The following is a 12,167-nucleotide window of genomic DNA, read 5'->3' as shown; positions in this document are numbered from 1 at the left end:
GTTATTTTATATGCTGATTAAGTATTTGGAGTCAAATGACTCGATTTCGCATTACTATTGCATTTAATTACCCTTTAAATAAATTATAATGAAATTAGTATTCTAATTGCTCGACTAATTACAGGAATTTTTGTGTTTTGACCACAGATTCGTATTCAGCATACCTAAAAGCATCTATCCTGAAACTCTCAAGAAAATCCATTTTTTGAAAAAAATTAAGAAAAATCCAAGGCTATAGCCTTGCAAAAATTTTGGTCAGATTTTCAACTTCTTCAGATTTTAATGACAATCTGGGTATAGATGTTATTTTATATGCTGATTAAGTATTTTGTGTCAAATGACTCGATTTCGCATTACTATTGCATTTAATTACCCTTTAAATTAATTATAATGAAATTAGTATGCTAATTGCTCGACTAATTACAGTAATTTTTGTGTTTTGACCACAGATTCGTATTCAGCATACCTTAAAGCATCTATCCTGAAACTCTCAAGAAAATCCATTTTTTGAAAAAAATTAAGAAAAAATTTTGGTCAGATTTTCAACTTCTTCAGATTTTAATGACAATCTGGGTATAAATGTTATTTTATATGCTGATTAAGTATTTTGAGTCAAATGACTCGATTTCGCATTACTAATGCATTTAATTACCCTTTAAATTAATTATAATGAAATTAGTATGCTAATTGCTCGACTAATTACAGGAATTTTTGTGTTTTGACCACAGATTCGTATTCAGCATACCTAAAAGCATCTATCCTGACACTCTCAAGGAAATCCATTTTTTGAAAAAAATTAAGAAAAATCCAAGGCTATAGCCTTGCAAAAATTTTGGTCAGATTTTCAACTTCTTCAGATTTTAATGACAATCTGGGTATAGATGTTATTTTATATGCTGATTAAGTATTTGGAGTCAAATGACTCGATTTCGCATTACTATTGCATTTAATTACCCTTTAAATTATAATGAAATTAGTATTCTAATTGCTCGACTAATTACAGGAATTTTTGTGTTTTGACCACAGATTCTGTTTCAGCATACCTAAAAGCATCTATCCTGAAACTCTCAAGGAAATCCATTTTTTGAAAAAAATTAAGAAAAATCCAAGGCTATAGCCTTGCAAAAATTTTGGTCAGATTTTCAACTTCTTCAGATTTTAATGACAATCTGGGTATAGATGTTATTTTATATGCTGATTAAGTATTTTGAGTCAAATGACTCAATTTCGCATTACTAATGCATTTAATTACTCCTTAAATTAATTATAATGAAATTAGTATGCTAATTACTCGACTAATTACAGGAATATTTGTGTTTTGACCACAGATTCGTATTCAGCATACCTAAAAGCATCTATCCTGAAACTCTCAAGAAAATCCATTTTTTGAAAAAAATTAAGAAAAATCCAAGGCTATAGCCTTGCAAAAATTTTGGTCAGATTTTCAACTTCTTCAGATTTTAATGACAATCTGGGTATAGATGTTATTTTATATGCTGATTAAGTATTTTGAGTCAAATGACTCGATTTCGCATTACTAATGTATTTAATTACTCCTTAAATTAATTATAATGAAATTAGTATGATAATTACTCGACTAATTACATGAATTTTTGTGTTTTGACCACAGATTCGTATTCAGCATACCTAAAAGCATCTATCCTGAAACTCTCAAGAAAATCCATTTTTTGAAAAAAATTAAGAAAAATCCAAGGCTATAGCCTTGCAAAAATTTTGGTCAGATTTTCAACTTCTTCAGATTTTAATGACAATCTGGGTATAGATGTTATTTTATATGCTGATTAAGTATTTGGAGTCAAATGACTCGATTTCGCATTACTAATGTATTTAATTACTTCCTTAAATTAATTATAATGAAATTAGTATGCTAATTACTCGACTAATTACATGAATTTTTGTGTTTTGACCACAGATTCGTATTCAGCCATACCTAAAAGCATCTATCCTGAAACTCTCAAGAAAATCCATTTTTTGAAAAAAAATTAAGAAAAATCCAAGGCTATAGCCTTGCAAAAATTTTGGTCAGATTTTCAACTTCTTCAGATTTTAATGACAATCTGGGTATAGATGTTATTTTATATGCTGATTAAGTATTTTGAGTCAAATGACTCGGATTTCGCATTACTAATGCATTTAATTACCTTTGAATTAATTATAATGAAATTAGTATGCTAATTACTCGACTAATTACAGGAATTTTTGTGTTTTGACCACAGATTCGTATTCAGCATACCTAAAAGCATCTATCCTGAAACTCTCAAGAAAATCCATTTTTTGAAAAAAATAAGAAAAATCCAAGGCTATAGCCTTGCAAAAATTTTGGTCAGATTTTCAACTTCTTCAGATTTTAATGACAATCTGGGTATAGATGTCATTTTATATGCTGATTAAGTATTTTGAGTCAAATGACTGGATTTCGTATTACTATTGCATTTAATTACCCTTTAAATTATAATGAAATTAGTAAGCTAATTGCTCGACTAATTACAGGAATTTTTGGGTTTTGATCATAGATTCTTGTTCACCATACCTAAAAGCATCTATCCTAAAACTTTCAAAAAATCAATTTTTTGAAAAAAATAAGAAAAATCCAAGGTATAGCCTTGCAAAAATTTTGGTCAGATTTTCAACTTCTTCAGATTTTAATGACAATCTGGGTATAGATGTTATTTTATATGCTGATTAAGTATTTTGAGTCAAATGACTCGATTTCGCATTACTATTGCATTTAATTACCCTTTAAATTATAATGAAATTAGTATGCTAATTGCTCGACTAATTACAGGAATTTTTGAGTTTTGACCACAGATTCGTATTCAGCATACCTAAGAGCATCTATCCTGAAACTCTCAAGGAAATCCATTTTTTGAAAAAAATAAAAAAAATCCAAGGCTATAGCCTTGCAAAAATTTTGGTCAGATTTTCAACTTCTTCAGATTTTAATGACAATCTGGGTATAGATGTTATTTTATATGCTGATTAAGTATTTTGAGTCAAATGACTCGATTTCGCATTACTAATGCATTTAATTACTCCTTAAATTAATTATAATGAAATTAGTATGCTAATTACTCGACTAATTACAGGAATTTTTGTGTTTTGACCACAGATTCGTATTCAGCATACCTAAAAGCATCTATCCTGAAACTCTCAAGAAAATCCATTTTTTGAAAAAAATTAAGAAAAATCCAAGGCTATAGCCTTGCAAAAATTTTGGTCAGATTTTCAACTTCTTCAGATTTTAATGACAATCTGGGTATAGATGTTATTTTATATGCTGATTAAGTATTTGGAGTCAAATGACTCGATTTCGCATTACTAATGCATTTAATTACTCCTTAAATTAATTATAATGAAATTAGTATGATAATTACTCGACTAATTACATGAATTTTTGTGTTTTGACCACAGATTCGTATTCAGCATACCTAAAAGCATCTATCCTGAAACTCTCAAGAAAATCCATTTTTTGAAAAAAATTAAGAAAAATCCAAGGCTATAGCCTTGCAAAAATTTTGGTCAGATTTTCAACTTCTTCAGATTTTAATGACAATCTGGGTATAGATGTTATTTTATATGCTGATTAAGTATTTTGAGTCAAATGACTCGATTTCGCATTACTATTGCATTTAATTACCCTTTTAATTATAATGAAATTAGTATTCTAATTGCTCGACTAATTACAGGAATTTTTGTGTTTTGACCACAGATTCGTATTCAGCATACCTAAAAGCATCTATCCTGAAACTCTCAAGAAAATCCATTTTTTGAAAAAAATTAAGAAAAATCCAAGGCTATAGCCTTGCAAAAATTTTGGTCAGATTTTCAACTTCTTCAGATTTTAATGACAATCTGGGTATAGATGTTATTTTATATGCTGATTAAGTATTTTGAGTCAAATGACTCGATTTCGCATTACTAATGTATTTAATTACTCCTTAAATTAATTATAATGAAATTAGTATGCTAATTACTCGACTAATTACATGAATTTTTGTGTTTTGACCACAGATTCGTATTCAGCATACCTAAAAGCATCTATCCTGAAACTCTCAAGAAAATCCATTTTTTGAAAAAAATTAAGAAAAATCCAAGGCTATAGCCTTGCAAAAATTTTGGTCAGATTTTCAACTTCTTCAGATTTTAATGACAATCTGGGTATAGATGTTATTTTATATGCTGATTAAGTATTTGGAGTCAAATGACTCGATTTCGCATTACTAATGTATTTAATTACTCCTTAAATTAATTATAATGAAATTAGTATGATAATTACTCGACTAATTACATGAATTTTTGTGTTTTGACCACAGATTCGTATTCAGCATACCTAAAAGCATCTATCCTGAAACTCTCAAGAAAATCCATTTTTTGAAAAAAATTAAGAAAAATCCAAGGCTATAGCCTTGCAAAAATTTTGGTCAGATTTTCAACTTCTTCAGATTTTAATGACAATCTGGGTATAGATGTTATTTTATATGCTGATTAAGTATTTGGAGTCAAATGACTGGATTTCGTATTACTATTGCATTTAATTACCCTTTAAATTAATTATAATGAAATTAGTATGCTAATTGCTCGACTAATTACAGGAATTTTTGGGTTTTGACCATAGATTCTTGTTCACCATACCTAAAAGCATCTATCCTAAAACTCTCAAAAAAATCCATTTTTTGAAAAAAATAAAGAAAAATCCAAGGCTATAGCCTTGCAAAAATTTTGGTCAGATTTTCAACTTCTTCAGATTTTAATGACAATCTGGGTATAGATGTTATTTTATATGCTGATTAAGTATTTTGAGTCAAATGACTCGATTTCGCATTACTAATGCATTTAATTGCCCCTGAAATTAATTATAATGAAATTAGTATGCTAATTGCTCGACTAATTACAGGAATTTTTGTGTTTTGAACACAGATTCGTATTCAGCATACCTAAAACCATCTATCCTGAAACTCTCAAGAAAATCCATTTTTTGAAAAAAATTAAGAAAAATCCAAGGTTATAGCCTTGCAAAAATTTTGATCAGATTTTCAACTTTTCAGGTTTTAATGACAATCTGGGTATAGATGTCATTTTATATGCTGATTAAGTATTTTGAGTCAAATGACTGGATTTCGTATTACTATTGCATTTAATTACCCTTTAAATTATAATGAAATTAGTAAGCTAATTGCTCGACTAATTACAGGAATTTTTGGGTTTTGATCATAGATTCTTGTTCACCATACCTAAAAGCATCTATCCTAAAACTTTCAAAAAAATCAATTTTTTGAAAAAAATCAAGAAAAATCCAAGGCTATAGCCTTGCAAAAATTTTGGTCAGATTTTCAACTTCTTCAGATTTTAATGACAATCTGGGTATAGATGTTATTTTATATGCTGATTAAGTATTTTGAGTCAAATGACTCAATTTCGCATTACTAATGCATTTAATTACTCCTTAAATTAATTATAATGAAATTAGTATGCTAATTACTCGACTAATTACAGGAATTTTTGTGTTTTGACCACAGATTCGTATTCAGCATACCTAAAAGCATCTATCCTGAAACTCTCAAGAAAATCCATTTTTTGAAAAAAATTAAGAAAAATCCAAGGCTATAGCCTTGCAAAAATTTTGGTCAGATTTTCAACTTCTTCAGATTTTAATGACAATCTGGGTATAGATGTTATTTTATATGCTGATTAAGTATTTTGTGTCAAATGACTCGATTTCGCATTACTAATGTATTTAATTACTCCTTAAATTAATTATAATGAAATTAGTATGATAATTACTCGACTAATTACATGAATTTTTGTGTTTTGACCACAGATTCGTATTCAGCATACCTAAAAGCATCTATCCTGAAACTCTCAAGAAAATCCATTTTTTGAAAAAAATTAAGAAAAATCCAAGGCTATAGCCTTGCAAAAATTTTGGTCAGATTTTCAACTTCTTCAGATTTTAATGACAATCTGGGTATAGATGTTATTTTATATGCTGATTAAGTATTTTGAGTCAAATGACTGGATTTCGCATTACTATTGCATTTAATTACCCTTTAAATTAATTATAATGAAATTAGTATGCTAATTGCTCGACTAATTACAGGAATTTTTGGGTTTTGACCATAGATTCTTGTTCACCATACCTAAAAGCATCTATCCTAAAACTCTCAAAAAAATCCATTTTTTGAAAAAAATAAGAAAAATCCAAGGCTATAGCCTTGCAAAAATTTTGGTCAGATTTTCAACTTCTTCAGATTTTAATGACAATCTGGGTATAGATGTTATTTTATATGCTGATTAAGTATTTTGAGTCAAATGACTCGATTTCGCATTACTAATGCATTTAATTACCCTTAAATTAATTATAATGAAATTAGTATGCTAATTGCTCGACTAATTACAGGAATTTTTGTGTTTTGACCACAGATTCGTATTCAGCATACCTAAAAGCATCTATCCTGAAACTCTCAAGAAAATCCATTTTTTGAAAAAAATAAGAAAAATCCAAGGCTATAGCCTTGCAAAAATTTTGGTCAGATTTTCAACTTCTTCAGGTTTTAATGACAATCTGGGTATAGATGTCATTTTATATGCTGATTAAGTATTTTGAGTCAAATGACTGGATTTCGTATTACTATTGCATTTAATTACCCTTTAAATTATAATGAAATTAGTAAGCTAATTGCTCGACTAATTACAGGAATTTTTGGGTTTTGATCATAGATTCTTGTTCACCATACCTAAAAGCATCTATCCTAAAACTCTAAAAAAATCAATTTTTTGAAAAAAATCAAGAAAAATCCAAGGCTATAGCCTTGCAAAAATTTTGGTCAGATTTTCAACTTCTTCAGATTTTAATGACAATCTGGGTATAGATGTTATTTTATATGCTGATTAAGTATTTTGAGTCAAATGACTCGATTTCGCATTACTAATGCATTTAATTACCCCTTAAATTAATTATAATGAAATTAGTATGCTAATTTCTCGAATAATTACAGTAATTTTTGTGTTTTGACCACAGATTCGTATTCAGCATACCTAAAAGCATCTATCCTGAAACTCTCAAGAAAATCCATTTTTTGAAAAAAATTAAGAAAAATCCAAGGCTATAGCCTTGCAAAAATTTTGGTCAGATTTTCAACTTCTTCAGATTTTAATGACAATCTGGGTATAGATGTTATTTTATATGCTGATTAAGTATTTTGAGTCAAATGACTCGATTTCGCATTACTAATGTATTTAATTACTCCTTAAATTAATTATAATGAAATTAGTATGCTAATTACTCGACTATTTACAGGAATTTTTGTGTTTTGACCACAGATTCGTATTCAGCATACCTAAAAGCATCTATCCTGAAACTCTCAAGAAAATCCATTTTTTGAAAAAAATTAAGAAAAATCCAAGGTCAGATTTTCAACTTCTTCAGATTTTAATGACAATCTGGGTATAGATGTTATTTTATATGCTGATTAAGTATTTTGAGTCAAATGACTCGATTTCGCATTACTATTGTATTTAATTACCCTTAAATTAATTATAATGAAATTAGTATTCTAATTGCTCGACTAATTACAGGAATTTTTGTGTTTTGACCACAGATTCGTATTCAGCATACCTAAGAGCATCTATCCTGAAACTCTCAAGAAAATCCATTTTTTGAAAAAAATTAAGAAAAATCCAAGGTCAGATTTTCAACTTCTTCAGATTTTAATGACAATCTGGGTATAGATGTTATTTTATATGCTGATTAAGTATTTTGAGTCAAATGACTCGATTTCGCATTACTAATGCATTTAATTACTCCTTAAATTAATTATAATGAAATTAGTATGCTAATTACTCGACTAATTACAGGAATTTTTGTGTTTTGACCACAGATTCGTATTCAGCATACCTAAAAGCATCTATCCTGAAACTCTCAAGAAAATCCATTTTTTGAAAAAAATTAAGAAAAATCCAAGGCTATAGCCTTGCAAAAATTTTGGTCAGATTTTCAACTTCTTCAGATTTTAATGACAATCTGGGTATAGATGTTATTTTATATGCTGATTAAGTATTTTGAGTCAAATGACTCGATTTCGCATTACTAATGCATTTAATTACCCTTAAATTAATTATAATGAAATTAGTATGCTAATTGCTCGACTAATTACAGGAATTTTTGTGTTTTGACCACAGATTCGTATTCAGCATACCTAAAACCATCTATCCTGAAACTCTCAAGAAAATCCATTTTTTGAAAAAATGGTCAGATTTTCAACTTCTTCAGGTTTTAATGACAATCTGGGTATAGATGTTATTTTATATGCTGATTAAGTATTTTGAGTCAAATGACTCGATTTCGCATTACTATTGCATTTAATTACCCTTTAAATTAATTATAATGAAATTAGTATTCTAATTGCTCGAGTAATTACAGAAATTTTTGGGTTTTGACCATAGATTCTTGTTCACCATACCTAAAAGCATCTATCCTAAAACTCTCAAAAAAATCCATTTTTTGAAAAAAATAAAAAAAATCCAAGGCTATAGCCTTGCAAAAATTTTGGTCAGATTTTCAACTTCTTCAGATTTTAATGACAATCTGGGTATAGATGTTATTTTATATGCTGATTAAGTATTTTGAGTCAAATGACTCGATTTCGCATTACTGTTGCATTTAATTACCCTTTAAATTAATTATAATGAAATTAGTATGCTAATTACTCGACTAATTACAGGAATTTTTGGGTTTTGACCTTAGATTCTTGTTCACCGTTCATAAAAGCATCTATCCTAAAACTCTCAAAAATATCCATTTTTTGAAAAAAATCAAGAAAAATCCAAGGCCTTGCAAAAATTTTGGTCAGATTTTCAACTTCTTCAGATTTTAATGACAATATGGGTATAGATGTTATTTTATATGCTGATTAAGTATTTTGCGTCAAATGACTGGATTTCGCATTACTAATGCATTTAATTACCCTTTAGATTAATTATAATGAAATTAGCATGCTAATTACTCGACTAATTACAGTAATTTTTGGGTTTTGACCACAGATTTGTATTCAGCATATCTAAAAGCATCTATCGTGATACTCTGAAGAAAATCCATCGTTTGAAAAAAATCAAGAAAATTCCAAGGCCTTGCAAAAATTTTGGTCAGATTTCAACTTCTTCAGATCTTAATGACAATCTGGTTATATATGTTATTTTATATGCTGATTAAGTATTTTAAGTGAAATGACTGGATTTCGCATTACCAATGCATTTAATTACCCTTTAAATTAATTATAATGAAATTAGCATGCTAATTACTCGACTAATTACAGGAATTTTTGGGTTTTGACCAGATTCGTATTCAGCATACTTAAAAGCATCTATCCTGAAACTCTCAAGAAAATCCATTTTTTGAAAAAAATCAAGAAAAATCCAAGGCTATAGCCTAGCAAAAATTTTGGTCATATTTTCAACTTCAGATTTTAATGACAATCTAGGTATAGATGTTATTTTATATACTGATTAAGTATTTTGAGTCAAATGACTGGTTTTCGCATTACTAATGCATTTAATTACTCCTTAAATAAATTATAATGAAATTTGTATGCTAATTACTCGACTAAGTGTATGAATTTTTGGGTTTTGACTACAGATTCGTATTCACCATACCTAAAAGCATCTATCCTGAAACTCTCAGGAAAATCCATTTTTTGAAAAAAAAATCAAGAAAAATCCAAGGCCTTGCACAAAATTTTGGTCAGATTCTTAACTTCTTCAGATTTTAATGACAATCTGGGTATAGATGTTATTTTATATGCTGATTAAGTATTTTGAGTCAAATGACTGGATTGCCCATGAATAATGCATTTAATTACCCTGTAAATTAATTTTAATGAAATTAGAATGCTAATTACTCCACTAATTACAGGAATTTTTGGGTTTTGACCACAGATTAGTATTCACGATACCTAAAAGCATTTATCCTGAAACTCTCAAAAAATTCCATTTTTCGAAAAAAATTAAGAAAAATTTTGGTCAGATTTTCAACTTCAGATTTTAATGACAATCTGGGTATAGATGTTATTTTATATGCTGATTAAGTATTTCTAGTCAAATGACTGGATTTAGCATTACTAAGTCATTTAATTACCCCTTAAATTAATTATAATGAAATTATTATGCTTATTACTCGACTAATTACAAGAATTTTTGGGTTTTGACCACAGATTCGTATTCAGCATTCCTAAAAGCATCTGTCCTGAAACTCTCAAGAAAATCCATTTTTTGAAAAAAAATCAAGAAAAAATTTTGGTCAGATTTTCAACTTCTTCAGATTTTAATGAGAATCTGGGTATAGATGATATTTTATATGCTGATTAAGTATTTTGAGTCAAATGACTGGATTTCGTATTACTAATGCATTTAATTACCCTTTAGATTAATTATGAAATTAGTATGCAAATTACTCGACTAATTACAAGAATTTTGGGGTTTTTACCACAGATTCCTATTCACCATACCTAGAAGCATCTGTTCTTAAATTCTCAAGAAAATCCATTTCTTGAAAAAAATCAAGAAAAATCAAAGCCTATTTTTATTATAATTAATCTAAGGGGTAATTAAAGGCCTTGCATTTTACTCAGATTTTCAACTTTTTCAGATTTTAATGACAATCTGGGTATAGAGGTTATTTTACATGTTGATTAAGTATATCGACTCAAGTGACTGGATTTCGCTTTACTAATGCTTTTAATTACCCCTTAGTTTAATTATTAAATTAGCATGCTAATTACTCGATAAATTACACGAATTTTTTGGTTTTGACCACAGATTCGTATTCAGCATACCTAAAAGCATCTATTCTGAAATTCTCAAGAAAATCCATTTTTTGAAAAAAAATCAAGAAAAATATTACCACTTACATTACTTATAATAAAATTAGTATGCTAATTACTCGACCAATAACATGAATGTTTTGCTTTTGACCAAAGATTCGTATTCCACTTACCTAAAAGCATCTATCCTGAAATTCTCAAGGAAATCCATTCTTTCAAAAAAATCAAGGAAAATCCTAGGCTATAGCCTTGCATTTTGCTCGGATTTTTCTTGATTTTTTTTTTTTTCAAAAACTGGATTTGCTTGAGAATATCAGGATAGATGCTTTTAGGTATGTGGAATACGAACCTTTGGTCAAAAGCAAAACATTCATGTTATTGGTCACGTAATTAGCATACTAATTTTATTATAATTAATCTAATAGGCAAGTAAAGGCATTAGTAATGGTAAACCATTGATTTGACTCGAAATACTTAATCTGCATGTAAAATAATATCTATACCCAGGTTGTCATTAAAATCTGAAGAAGCTGAAAATCTGAACAAAATGAAAGGCTATATATAGCCTTGGATTTTACTTTATTTAAAAAAAAAATGGATTTTCTTGAGAATTTCATGATTGATGCTTTTAGGTATGCTGAATACTAATCTGTGGTCAAAACCCAAAAATTCGTGTAATTAGTCGAGTAATTAGCATATTTATATAATCAACGTGGGATAATTAAAGGCATTAATAATGCGAAATGCAGTAATTTGACTCCAAATACTTAATCAGCATGTAAAATAACATCTATACCCAGATTTTCATTAAAATCTGAAGAAGTTGAAAATCTGATCAAAATGCAAGGCTTTGGATTTTTCTTGAGTCTCTCCTCAATAGCCCACACCCGCCAACTCGAACCGTATTTAAGTTGTAGATTTTTTGCACCCTGTTTTACATTCTCTCTCTCTCATCATATCTCCATTCGTGACCATACATCTCTGTCTGATGTCTGCCAGGAATGTTTAAACTTCAGTAACATTCGTCCTGATGTGTGTGTGTGTCAGAAGGTAGTATTATGTATCAATATTAAATCTCTTTTTTCAGTTTGACTAAGCCATACCAAGATTTCTCTTATGCATGAGTTGGTGATATACTTACCCTGATTAATCTTCGTCATAGCCAACTATCCTATCACGAAGCTAGAGTATCTAGATGACCCACTAGATGAGAACCTTTTGCACCTGCTACTACATCACCAGAGAACATAATAATGCACGGGCTTTCCTCTCCCTAGCTCTGGAGGTTATCATCATAAAACCATGAACAACAGAGGTCCCAAGACGGATCCT

At 28.8% G+C, this 12,167-nt stretch overlaps 1 protein-coding gene across 1 annotated transcript in view; it reads left to right on the top strand.

Moving 5' to 3' along the window:
• The window catches only part of LOC139749810 (zwei Ig domain protein zig-8-like), a 429,206-nt gene that overhangs the window by 296,659 nt on the left and 120,380 nt on the right, over positions 1 to 12,167 (top strand). The window lies entirely within an intron of this gene.

Source organism: Panulirus ornatus, chromosome 8 (genome assembly GCF_036320965.1).
Source record: "Panulirus ornatus isolate Po-2019 chromosome 8, ASM3632096v1, whole genome shotgun sequence".
Classification (NCBI taxonomy): Eukaryota; Metazoa; Arthropoda; class Malacostraca; order Decapoda; family Palinuridae; genus Panulirus; species Panulirus ornatus.
Note: the sequence above shows the minus strand (reverse complement) of the source record. Positions and strands in the feature narration are given on the sequence as shown.